At 37.7% G+C, this 13,655-nt stretch overlaps 1 long non-coding RNA gene across 3 annotated transcripts in view; it reads right to left on the reverse strand.

The window, feature by feature from the left end:
- LOC122235052 overlaps positions 1-13,655 on the reverse strand; it is a 215,036-nt gene that overhangs the window by 185,558 nt on the left and 15,823 nt on the right. The window contains exon 3 of one of the 3 annotated variants that reach the window (XR_006213156.1): positions 11,737-12,101. The exons of 1 other annotated variant lie outside the window; for it this stretch is intronic. This is a non-coding gene — a long non-coding RNA (uncharacterized LOC122235052). Of the gene's footprint in view, positions 1-11,736; positions 12,102-12,450; positions 12,559-13,655 lie in introns of those variants that run through there. One more of the 3 variants, XR_006213158.1, reaches the window with a different exon arrangement.

Below are 13,655 nucleotides of genomic sequence, written 5' to 3' on the forward strand. Positions count from 1 at the left end.
CTGATTCATTTCTACTGTATTTATTTAATGCTTCTATTTATTCCTTTATTTGTTAATATTTACTGGACACCTACTGTGTGATAAACACTAGGGATACAGTTCTTTTTTTTTTTTAACGTTTATTTATTTTTGAGAGACAGAGCATGAATGGGGGAGGATCAGAGAAGGAGATACAGAATCCAAAGCAGGCTCCAGGTTCTGAGCTGTCAGCACAGAGCCTGATGTGGGGCTCGAACCCACGAACGGTGACGGTGAGATCATGACCTGAGCTGAAGTCGGATGCTCAACCGACTGAACCACCCAGGCACCCCTAGGGATACAGTTCTGAACAAAATAGACAAAACTCTCTGTCCTCATGGAACTTGTAATTTAGATAGAAAATGAACCAGATAAATGAGTAAGATACATAAAATGCTAAATGTATTATGTACTAGAGAGAAAAAATAAAGCAAGAAAGGGAACTACAAAATGCTGAGGGGCAGGAGGATTTTAGGCAGTGGCAACGTGATTTTTGAGTCAAGACCTCAAGGAAATGAAAGAGCTAGCTAGCCATGCAGCTGTCTGGGGGAAGAACCCTCCCGAAAGAGAAGAGCAAGTCCGAGGCCTAGAGGTAGGAACACTGCTCTGTACAGTGCTGAGCACTGCAGAGGATACAAAGACGAATACGCCCAAAGAGCTCAAAATCTCATAAAGAAGCTTGGAATACAAATGTACTAACACGAATATCAAGTAGACTGCTTTAAGAGTTGTTAGTGAGCTACAAACGCGATTCCATAGCACTTAGGGTTTCACGGCAATAATAATATAGTTGGGAAGGTTCGGCGTGCAGGGCGAGGTGTGGTTACGCTGGGGTCCACAAAGGAGTTCAAATCTGAGAGGAGTTGCCGCAAAGCGTGTAGAGCAATGAAACAGCACCCCTGGGGTTAACTAGACTTAGGACCAAAACAGGGAGGAAATAGAAATACTAAATACCACGCAGACACATAAATATATGTGTGTCTGTTAAGTCAGCAGTATATTACATATAAAATATGTTTGGACTTCTAGTAAATATATCATATTTCCCTATTCACAGAACTTTCCTGGGTCCCTCAAATGTGTATTTGAAATGGGTGTCTTCTTACATTCATTTGAGAAAAAGAAGTAAATTCTTTGTCAAATATAAAGCCTTACAAACGGAGGTGGCGGGAGGGATAGGAAATGGCATCCAGCTGTTGGTTTAGAACCTAGGAGAGTCCCGGTAATTGTTTTCTCTCGCCTTGGCAAAAGACACCCAGTTAGCAATATCCTGAAGCTTGCTTTTCTTCCCGGCCCCCATGCTCCAACTGTAGGCCTCTGCCTTGACCACAGTCGCCCTTCTCACGTCCCCAGTCTCAGCAGGGCCCTTGCCCCCAGCCTGTCTGTCCTCTGCACCACCGCATGCCCCCCGGGCTCCCCCTTCCGTTGCCGGGACCGACCGGGCTGTGAAGTCCCCAGGAACCTAAACACCCACACGACGCGGTGGGGGAGACCAGCCAACAGCGGTTAGGAAAGGACCTGACAAGAGCTACAGTGGCGACACCCGGCGGGCTGTGGCAGGGGCCGACGACCAACAGGAGGCAGGGGACCCCCCACACACACCCCTTCTCGAGGGGGCGGGGACAACCAGGACCCCGGGAGGCTGAGCAAGGGCAGTGAGTTAAACTCCCTCCCCTACTCTGCAGAAAATCGGCCAAGGACATCAGTTGCCCCAAACTGTTAACAATGACACGTCCTTCGAGCGCAAGGGCTGTTTTTAAAGAGCTTGTTCTAAGTGTGAGAAACCGACCTTGGGTGGTGGCCCGTGGGGAGGCGCTTCGGAGCGCAGTGCCTGCAGCCCGGCGGCAGCCCGAGGCGGACTAGCTGAGGCCGCTGGCAGCGGGAGGAGGAGCTCGCGCGGCTGGGACGCTGGGTCCCCTTCCTCCTCCCCCTCCTTCCCGCCCCAGCCGCACTGCTTGGGGTGGGAAGTTCACCTGGGGGTGGGAAGTTCACCGGGCCCTGGAGCGGGGCTGCCCCCTGACTTTTCACCCCGCAGACAGCCCTGCCCTTCTCCTAGGGCAATGCTTGGGTTCCTCACTTGGGATTGGTGTCAGCCTCGTGTTGAATGAAGAATTATGAATTCCCTCTGCTTCAAAACTCGTGTCCGTCAGAATGTTAGGGATCCTGTGTCCCACGCCAAAGCTTCCATTCGATTTGGGAAAATAAGCTCTGAGTCTCAGTGTTCCCCTGAGATCATCTAAGATCTTTATTGAGTTGCTCTTTATTAAACATTCCCTAACGACCAAATCCCCTATTCTGCTATTCTACGAGTTAGCCCTTTAAAAAGCTCTGAGAGTACCCCCAAATCTTCGTCTACAGTTTGTGCAACTACATTTGATCCTTGAACAGCATGGGTTTGAACTGTGGTGATCCACTTACACATGATGGATTTGTTTTTATAAATACAGTACATACTGTAAATATATTTTCTCTTCCTTATGATTTTAATAACATTTTCTTTTCTCTGGCCTCGTATATTATAAGAATACAGTATATGATACACACACAAAATACCTGTTAATTGACTGCTGCTATTATTAGCCAGTCAACAGTGGACTATTAGTAGTTCGGAGAAATTCAAAAGTTATAGGTAGATTTTTTTATTGCACAGGGTTGGTGCCTAACCCCTGTGCTGTTCAAAGGTCAACAGTATACCCTGTACGACTCAGAAAACCTAATTATTTAAGTTGGTTGACATTTTTCCACAACACTTCTTCCTTTGTGAAGCTTTAAAAAAGATTTTATATGCATGGATTTCAAATTCAATTTCCAATGAAGAAAAAAAGAAAAATAGAAATTCAATTTCTAATGAAGAATAACTAAGCATAAATACCCATTTACTCCATTCTTTAGTTGTGAAAATAGCAATTAAGTTATTTGTAAATACACATATTCAGGCATCTAAAAATATTATAAAGCCAAACTGGAAATATATTAGGGATACTGATATTTAGATCAAGATTCAGATCAAGGTGATAGTCTTTCTGTAAATTTATTATTTTAAAGAAATGTTTGTAAATATTACTTTTAACATGAAAGTAATTTTATTCTAAATGATTAAAGAAAAGCACAGGGAATACTTCCATTTTCTCATCTTGAGGCTTATTAACTACATTTAAACAGTTCAAAAAGCTATCTGCATTTGTCATCTGCTTTGTACATAGTTTAAGAGCAATCATTTGCTGCCCCCTGGCTGTAAAAAAATTCTTTATCTTTCAATAAAACTACTGTCTTAAAAAAAATTACTATAAAGTGAAAAAGCGTAGTGGAGAATTTAGGAAATGTATCACTTCCCACAGATATCAGGGTACTAATTAATAGTGATTAATAACCTGAACTTTCAGATCAGACTGATTGGATTCGAATCCCGGTCTGCCATGTACTAGCAGTGTGAACTTAGTCTCAAGTTACTGAACTTCTCTCTTCATTTCCTCATCAATATTAATGAAGATAATAAGAAAAATAATACCTACCACATTTAGCTAGTACGAGAATTCAGTGAGCTCATATAGTGCTTCAACTGTCTGGCTCAACTGTTAGGTATTAGCAGATGCCGTGCTTAAAAAAAAAACGAGGAACTGAAACCGTCCACTGTGACAGCAACACTGCTAATCACTCGGACCCTGCTCTGTTTTCCTTTTGTTGTACCACTTACCACATTCTAACATACTATAAAATTGGATGATGCCTGCACCTCACCGTGAAGTAAACTCCAAGGGCATCTTTGCTTTGTTCTCTGACTCGTGCCAAGCACCATATCATAGTCCGGCACATAGTAGTAGGTACTTCATAAATATCTGCTGTTGAATAAATTTTCTGCCATACTTTTGTCAATATTCAGAGAACCTTAGACTCTTGAGGTCGCAAGGAGTTTTCAAGAACAGTACCTTCATTCATCAGCCTTTTGTGACAGACTTCCTCTGTGGCTGATGTTGTTAAAGGGGCATGGCATCCAAGAGGACTGCACAATGTGCAATGAAGGAGCAAACACAAGCACAAAAACAAATAATTTCAATACAATCTCAACACTGTAATAAAGAATAAAATGTTGAAAATTGAAAACAAGAGAATATAAATCTCTCCACGGGAGTCAGAAACAACTGAGCTCGGATGAGAGGTGCTATCCAGGCAGAGAGCACAGGCTATGTTCCAGCATAGGAGCAGCTTGGAACAGAACCATGGAAGAGCACTGTGTATCTGGGGGCAGAGAGGAGCAAACATAGCTTGGAATGGGGTGAGATTTATTACTGTAATTATTGGCTGACATGCTCTGAGGTGCACAAGGGCCGTGTTGTGATATGGGTGTTAACAGAGTTTTGGGTTTGGTTTGCTGCAAACTGAGAGGGAGGGTACCAATGCGGGGTGGAGACCAGGCTAGCTGAGGCCAGGTTGTTATAGGCAGATAATCCAGGTTGTTAGAGGTAGACAGTCCAAGATCAGAGCAAGCAAGGAACCATGAAAAACAAAGAAATGAGAGTCGGAGGAAGCCATAGAAAGATGTCAAGGAGACAACCATGGCTCTATTCTGTGTATGCATCGGGGGGTCCAAACAACCAACACCAGCTCTGGAGGGTGGCTGGCCAGAACTGGGATGGCAAAAGAATTCATCCGTGGGCCACAGAACCTTTGATGTCAGTTACACAGCTAGCTGATAACTCTGCCAACTTGCCTCCAGGTGAGTTGTTACAGTGAGTTCAGGGGAAAAAACAAAAACAAAAAACCTTCAAACCACTTACTCTGTACACAAAATGATGAACTGATTGATTGGATTTTTCCACCTTTTAATTGCTCTTCTGGGCACAGTATAGATCCCATCATAAAGAAATGGAATTTCTTTCTATGGATTGATCATATCAGAAATCACTTAAAAACGTATTCTTGATTTTTTTTATGCAACCTCCTTAAACGCAGGGAATTCGACAAACATAACATTGACGATATTTTCAGGTTTACAATTGTGAAATGTTGGAGGTAAGAATATTTCCAATTATTTTATAGGGGAGTATCCCCTTATTTGCAGGGGATATGTTCCAAGACACCCAGTCATAATACCAAACCCTATATATACCATGTTTTTTCTGATGTAAATATATATGTATATGTGTTCACATATATGTGTGTGTGTGTGTGTGTGTGTGTGTGTGTGTATGATAAAGCTTAATCTGAAAATTAGGCACAGTAAGAGAGTAAGAACAATAACTAATAATAAAGTAGAACAATTATAACAATATACTGTAATAAAAGTTATGTGAACATCGTCTCTCTCGAAATATCTTATTGTACTGTATTCACCCTTCTTCTCGTGATGATGTGAGATGATAAAATGTCTACATGATAACATGAAGTGAGGTGAAGGATGTAAATATTATGATGTAGCATTAGCCAACCATTGGCCTTCATTGATTGATCAGGAAAAGGATCATCTGCTTCCAAACTGGGGCTGAGCACAGTTGACTGCTGGTAACTGAAATCATGAAAAATGAAGCCACAAATAGGGAGATTTCTGTACTCTTTTTTAATTAGTAAAAGTTATATAACATAGATAGGAGTACACAGGGCTCAGCAAGATTTTTTTTAAAGGGTGGATAATAAATATTTTCTGCTTTTCAGCCCATATGGTGTCTGTAGCAATTACTCAACTCTGCCATTGAGCACAAAAGCAGCCAGAGACAATATGTAAACAGACGGGAGAGGCTGCATTCCAGTAAAACTTTATTTACCAAAACAGGCAGCAAATTGGATTGTTTGCTGACCCCTGATCTGTATACAGTTCTGTATCTTGTTTTTCTCTCTTTATAATATATCTTAGAGTGAATTCTGTACCAGGACATTAAAGAGAGCTCATTTTTTAAAAGAATATATAATAAGCTACTCTATGGATGTATCATAATGTATTTAGCCAATCCTACATTAAGTTTTTTGGTTGTTTTTTTGCTATTATAAATAACTGCTAGAGTGAATTACATATTACATACTTCTTTGTACGCATGTGAATATATATGTTAGATAAATTCCTAGAGGTGGAAACATATAATTCGAGATTGCCAAATTGGCCTCCAACCCTGCACTCCACCAACAATATATGAGACAGAATATCCTAATTTCATGTGGCATTATCCTGATATAGAAGAAGTTGGGATCAAACTTTATTATATTATAATGCTACAGATGTGTGCCCAGTTGTCCCAAGATGATTTATGAACTACATTATCTTTACCCACTAATTTGAAATATTATCTTATTAAAGGTTTCTGCCACTAATAGCAGCCAAGAAAAACGTTTCCTATCAACATATGAAATAAAAATTTTTAAGTATGAATGTCATTTTCATCAAAGCTGCCTTCTCTTTCTCCCCATAAATCTAAAAGTAAAGAATTTTATCTTGATGCTGTGATGTATCGATCTATAAAAGGAACATGGAGATCAATTTAGATAATCACATTATCCATGATCTAATTCTAAAAGCATCACAACTAGTTGTTAATACCATAAGCATGAGAAATAAGTGGTTGTGTGTATGTTTTTATTGAAGCACTACCATATTGTCTTATCCCTCTCCAAAATTCTGCAATTCTTCGAAAGATTTATATAAGGATCTGCACTCACAACCCTGAGATTATATCAAAATCCAGTCTGGTGGGAGAAGAAACCCTTCTTTGGGACATTGTCCTTTGGCAGCTAGTATTAAGTAATGCAAAACATAAAGATAGATTACCAAGGGTCATTCTAGATCTGTACTGTCCAACACACACACACTATATTGTGAGTATTGAACCATATAGTAACCACTAACCACATGTGACTATTGAGAACTTGAAATGTAGATAGTGCAAAATGGGATAGGCTGCAAAATATACACTGGATTTCTAAGAAATTATCAAAAAAGGAATTGAAATATTTCAATAATTTTACATTATTTACATATTGAAATGTTTATTGAAATCACATTTACATGTGAAACACACAAAATGGAATACTACTCAGCCATTAAAAAGAAAATCTTGCCATTTGTAACAGTATAAGCACACCTAGAAGGTATTATGCTAAGTGAAATAAGAGGAAGGAAGACAAATATTATTTCACTTTTATGTAGAATCTTAAAAACAAAACAAACAAACAAAATAAACATACTTTTAAATACAGAGAACAAGGGGCGCCTGGGTGGCTCAGTCGGTTAAGCATCCGACTTTGGCTCAGGTCATGATCTCCCGGTTCACAAGTTCGAGCTCCACATCGAGCTCTGTGCTGACAGCTCAGAGCCTGGAGCCTGTTTTGGATTCTCTGTCTCCCTCTCTCTGCCCCTTCCCCACTCACTCTCTGTCTCTGTCTCTCGCTCTCTCAAAAATAAATAAACATTAAATAAATACACACATACAGAGAACAAACTGGTCGTTCCCAAAGGGGAGGGGATTGGGGGAATGGGTGAAATAGATGGAGATTAAGAGATAATTCCCAAAATGCTAAAACTTTAGATATATTCATTGAATAAAATATATTATGAAAATTGACTTCACTCTTCCTCTGTACTTTTTTAATGTACCGATTACAAGTTACAAACCAGTTAAAAAAATGGGTCATGTTGTATTTCTATTAAATAGTGGTATTAGTTCATGCCAAGAGAACTTATAACTTTAGGATATAACTTGAAGGTTAGCTATGACTCTTGGAGACCACAAATAGAACTTGTGATCATAGGGATTCCTAAGAGTTCAGTATGAATACTGGAAAGCACAATGCACTAGGAAAAAAGAACATCATTCATTCTGCAAATATGGATTAAACACCAGTTATTACTAGGAACATGACTGGAATTAGTTCAAGGCTACAGACTTCTTATTAACCATATAACTTTCACCTTGTCAAGTCATTAAACTACTCTGAGCCCCATGTCTTCATCTGCAAAACTGGCCTCACCTGAAGAGAAGACACTGGAATGGATGAACTCTTGAAATCCTTTCCTGCATCAAGATCTATGATTCTGTACATATTTCAATGTTTTAATCAAGGTCTCTAACTGGGTGTAATAAAAGCTTATCTCATAAATTTATAAACCACATTTTTACACATAATTTACTATGAGCATTTTCTCTCAGCAAGTAAATATATTTCCTTAGTGTCTAAAACAGTCAATTATATAATCAATGGTGAACTAAAAAGAGATAAAATCAAATATATTTTGTATTATATTTCGACAGTTTTATTTTGAAGTACATAGATTTTTTTAATTCATTTATTTCTTATTAATGAGTATAAGGCAAGATCCTCTAAGGGTAACAAACATCCATAAGCATAGTCCCTGTTCCTGAATAACTTATCTCTGTGAAGCTTTCCCAACTTCCCTGGCCAGAGTTATGCCTGAAGGTAGATTTAATTACTCCACTGTTCATGCCCCTATTACAGCACACAACTCATGTTACTGTCCTTTTTCTGTTTACATTTCCGTTTCCTACATTTCCGTTACGTTTCCTTCCTAGACTGTAATCTCCTTGGCAGAGGAATTATCTTATTCATCTTTGAACCCAGTACTTAACTTATAAGAGATGCACATTGAAGACTTGGCAGATGACCATTACAATAACCAATAAGGAAGAGATGAACATGTGCCCCAGATGTGATACTCTGAGAAGAACACACCATCTACAATGCAGTATTTTTGCCAAGAATGCATAACCTCAGTCTTTTATGAGGAAACATCAGACAAGCACAAAATAATGAACTTTTACTAAGAACGTGGGACATGGGGCATTACATTCTCACAAAATGTCAATGTCATAAAAGACAAAGAGGGGCTGTGGAAATGTTCCATATTAAAGAAGGCTGAAGAGACATGGCAATTAAATGCAATACCTTATTCTAGACTGGATCTTTTATTGGACTGGAAAAAATGCTATCAAGGAAAATATTAGATCAATGAACAAAACTGGAATATGAATGATAAAGTATTACAACAATATTAATTTTTTTATTTTGGGGAGAGTCCAAGGTGGGGGGGGGCGCAGAGAGAAAGGGACAGGGGATCCAAAGTGGGCTTTGCACTGACAGGCTGACAGCAGGAAGCCCAATGTGGGGCTCAAACTCATGAACTGCAAGATCATGACCTGAGCCAAAGTCAGAGGCTTAACCAACTGAGCCACCCACATGCCCCTCAATATTAATTTATGAATTTGATAAATTCATGTGGTTCTGTGAAAAAGTGTCCCTATTCTTAGGAAATATATGTGGAAATATTTAAGAGTAAAGGACTCCATATATGTAACTTCAAATGCTTCAGTAAAAAATTATGCACACACACACACACACACACACACACACACACACACACATACATGCAAACATACACAAAGAGAGAAAATGACAAAGCAAATGGAGTTAAATGTTAGCAATAGATGAACCTGAGTAAAGAGTGTATATATGTTCCTTGTACGGATTTTGTATTTCCAGCTTTGAAATTATTTCCAAATGAAACATTTTTAAAAAGACAAAAAAGAATACATATATTTAAAAAGATGCTCAACTTAACTACAATTCAAAGGAATGCAAATTAAAACAATGAGAAAGCATTATTCACTACTGGCAAAAATTTTAAGGAATCATTAAAAGTCAAGGTGTAAAAAAAAACAATACTGTCTTGCACACTTTAAAAAATAAACATGTCATTGCATGTTTTTATACTACTAGAAAATCTATATGTATTTCTTTTCCGTTGGCTAGAGTTTTAGATGGGACAATTACCACAGCTGCAAATAGATACATACATACATATTTCTATAGAGAGATAGAGATAGAGACAGAGACAGAGATAGAGAGATAGAGAGATACTTGGGACTTTTAAAAATCTCCTTAAAAGGGGAACAAACTTTTAGGGAAAGGCTTTTTTGCCCTTCAGCCTTCCCAAAAGTTGTCTGAAGCCAAAAATCTGTATATAATGACTGTGCTGCTTCTTGTTGCAAAGAAAGAAGTCTGCATTCCAGATAACTTTATTTATCCTCCAGACAAGCTATTGACTGCCTACCATGGTACTTCTTTTATGTGAAAGAAAAATTAATTTCTATCTTGTGTAAGCCCCCCTGACTCCTGGTGTCTTCTGCTTAATGCAATTCCCAAAGCAAATTGCCAATTTTTTTTTTCTTAATTAAAACTGTTTTCTTAGGGCAGACTTGGCAACACAGAGCCACCTGGAAGTTCACATATGGCCAAAAGCACAATGACTTTTCCCACCATTCTGGGAAAATTCAACATTTCTGGAGCAAAATGTGCAAAAGTGAAAAGCAGGGATAGGGTCAAGAGCACTTCTGTGATTTTGAATTATGGTTCCATTCCTAGGCACATACTTTAAAGAAGCTTCTTGGAGACCAATAAGAGGAAAAGAAATATACAGAGCCTCAAATTATCAGAGAAGGTATTTATATTATTAAATCAATGGCACTGGGGAAAATAGCTAATTAGACATATTGGTCATACTGGCCATTTAACACTGTTTCCTCACAACTTAGAATGAAATAAATTTTTAAAGGATTAAAATGTTAATTACATAAAATGAAACCTTATAAAAGCTTTGGGGGGAAGGTGAATATTTAATTGATCTCAAATTGGGAAAGGGCTTTCAAAATATAAAAGCAAATTACAATGACAAAGACTGCTAAAATGGATTTTATCTGTTTGTTTTAAAGCATAAGCTTAAGAGGCAAGTTACAAATTTGGGAACTAAAATATTAAAGTAAAATATTTACTATTTTTAGATATAATTTGTTCAACAAAAATATATTGACTATTACACTTAAGACAGTATTCTAGCTTCTAGGTGTGCGGTAATGAATGATGTAGCATGCTGTCTATATGAGGTCAGACATATGAGTAATGCAGTCTATATGAGGACAGACAGACACAAATAGTACTCATTACCCAATCAGATATTTACTTATAATTGTGACCGATGCTACAGAGTAGTATGAAATATCACATAGAGAAGTATGAGATATCAATAGCACCCAGGGGTGCCTGGGTGGCTCTGTCGGTTAAGCATCTGACTCTTGATTTCAGCTCAGGTCATGATCTCAGAGTCATGAGATCAAGCCCCATGTCAAGCTCAGCACGTCAAGCTCAGCATGGAGGCTGCTTAGGATTCTCTCTCTCCATCTCTCTCTGCCCCTCCCCTGCTCGTGTTCTCTCTCTCTCTCTCAAAATAAATAAATAAACTTAAAAAAAAGAAAAGTGATTAACAGTGGTTCTGCATCTTGCAAGCTATCTAAAAAAAAGCATTATAACTTTTATAATAATAACAAAGCAATAAATATGTGAGAATTTTTAAAGAAAATAAAAGTTTTAGGTACACTCTTTTAATAAAATACCCATTTTTCTATAACACAATATTATCTAGATAAAAAGGAAATGTTTCTGAAAATTATTCCAATGCTTCAGTTAATCCCAAATAAAGATCTGGACATACTCTAATAAATGACTGAACTTTTCACTCCATGGTATTTGTCATAGAAACCCCATATTTACTAGATTCTGGTATCAAAGTGAGAAGTATTTCCAAAAACTGGTGATCTGAAGAAACATTACTCTTTCTTCCCAGTAGGCTAAGCCTATGAGTATGTTAAACTGCATAAAACTGTCTCTAATACAAGTACAATCTCAAACACACTATTTTAAATTTTTGTTTATTTAGGTTGAAAGGATAGGAGCACAACAAGCTATGATTTAACGCAGATTTTGACTGTGATAGTCTTTGTTAAAAAGATAAACATATTGTTTTCAGTGACCATTACAGCTAACAGTCAAAATAGATGCTTTCAACTCTTTACTCAGCAGGCTTGCTATTCCCAAAACTCTCTCAAGAAAATGCTTTAATAAGGAATTCAGAGTTTTCAGTTTAAAGTGACGTCTAGCTGTTCCTTGCAGAATTGGCTGATTCCAAGTCTTGAGAAGAATAGACACAAGGCGAGTCTGGGACGTCTTGGGCCAGAACCCAGGACACATTTATGAGAAACAGGAACTTGTCAAACACAGCACCAGCTGGAATGGATCCCACTGGCCAGCTCCTGAGTAATTGGAACATCAGAAAGAATAATGGCTGCAATCACCTGTAATACACTGACTAAGTAAAATCTAACTGCTCACTAAAAATAACTGTGAAGACTCAGAAAAACTGATATCAACACTGAAAAACAATAAAGAAAAAAATTCATATGGACAGAACGTGAAGCTAACATGTGAAATACAAATGGTTGCTAACACAGGCTTTTCTTTTAAAAAAATTTTTTTTAACATTTATTTATTATTGAGAGACAGAGAGAGACAGAACATGAGCAGGGGAGGGGCAGAGACGGGGGGAGACACAGAATTCGAAGCAGGCTCCAGGCTCTGAGCACAGAGACTGATGTGGGGCTCGAATTTACATAGAGATCATGACTTGAGCTGAAGTCAGATGTCAACCAACTGAGCCACCCAGGTGCCCCTAACAGAGGCTTTTCTGGTTGAGAAAGATAATCTTCCAATCTAAAGGACAAAAAAAAAGTTACAACGTATGCCCACAATATAGTAGCTTAAAATTTTTTACATTTCTGTCAGGAAAAAAATGTTAATTCATATCTAATTTTATCCTTTTAAAAAGTTAATAGAATTATTGTCTAAGCATCTGTAAAAACAAGGAAATCTACAACTACAGTAGTAATAGTAGTAGCTTCACAAGATCATTGTGAAGATTAAAGAAAATAGTATAATATAACAAAAAATACAAGGACTTCCAGGTAAAGATGATAGAATAAAGTTGGATCTCAGAATCCTTTCCCTCCATATCTGACAAAATAAACAAATAAATAAAGGTTGCAAAAAGTAGCCAAAAAATTACAAGCAAAAGTAAAACACAGTAAAGTATACTAAATCATGTCATAAATTTTGAAAAGTTTCAGCCATGACTAGATCATAATCCCATACCTTCTTCCAAGGAATAAGGATAAGGGAAAATATTGAGTTCAACTAAATCCTGGGAATTCTCCATTTTATCCCCAAATTTTTAAAGAAGTGAAAAAAGAGTAGGTAGGGAGCTCAGAGAAGCATTAAGGAAAATCAATGAAAGTAGAATTTTCTATTTTCATTCAAGATCTTCCCAGGGTCTGCAACCTAATTCACATTAGAATCACCTGGGAAGCCTAATTTAAGATTATCAATTGCCAGGCTGCATTCCAGATAAATCAAATTATAATTTTTATTGGTAGGACACAGGCATTGGTATTTTTTTAAAGCTTCTCAGGTATTTCTAATGTGCATCCAGCATTAAGCTCCACTACACTGGAGGAATCTCTTGAAGTAACTGCATCCCATGGCCACATGCTGAATTGGAGTCAGCAGATATCCCCCACCATAGGCACAGGATATACTGCAATTACATGGAGTTAGCCCTGACACAGGATATTAACAAAGACATCAAAAAATAATAGGACCCAGGTCTTCCAACAAAGGAAATACGGAATATATTTAAAAAGCTACCAAATGGTAGATTTTAATATTACTATATCAATTATTACATTAAATATAAATGGCCTAAACAAATTAATTAAAGTCAGAGACTATCAGGTGGATAAATCAAAACCTAA

This window comes from Panthera tigris, chromosome F2 (assembly GCF_018350195.1).
Source record: "Panthera tigris isolate Pti1 chromosome F2, P.tigris_Pti1_mat1.1, whole genome shotgun sequence".
In the NCBI taxonomy this organism is placed as follows: Eukaryota; Metazoa; Chordata; class Mammalia; order Carnivora; family Felidae; genus Panthera; species Panthera tigris.